Consider the following 293-nt stretch of genomic DNA (forward strand, 5'->3'; position numbering starts at 1 on the left):
CGATGAACCATGCTTTGTATCATATCCACACTATGCGCTTTTTGCGGCATGCAATGAACCATTCTTTCCACACCGCAGGATTTAATTCTTCCTCTGTTAAGTCTCGGAATTCGATGGATTATCTTGTATCTGACCACGCTGATTTTTAATCAACTCAGAATAGTTTTTCAATTTCCGGCGCATTTTAAATATTGCCTGATTTAACTATCTTAAGTCGCTTCTTAAACATAACAAATATTTAAAAAGTGGTGTAGGACTCTGTCGCTCCGTGGGAGTGTGCTCCCGGGAAGGAT

The sequence above is a fragment of the Halyomorpha halys genome, unplaced genomic scaffold, assembly GCF_000696795.3.
Source record: "Halyomorpha halys isolate HHAL.00 unplaced genomic scaffold, Hhal_1.1 Scaffold196.1, whole genome shotgun sequence".
Lineage (NCBI taxonomy): Eukaryota > Metazoa > Arthropoda > Insecta > Hemiptera > Pentatomidae > Halyomorpha > Halyomorpha halys.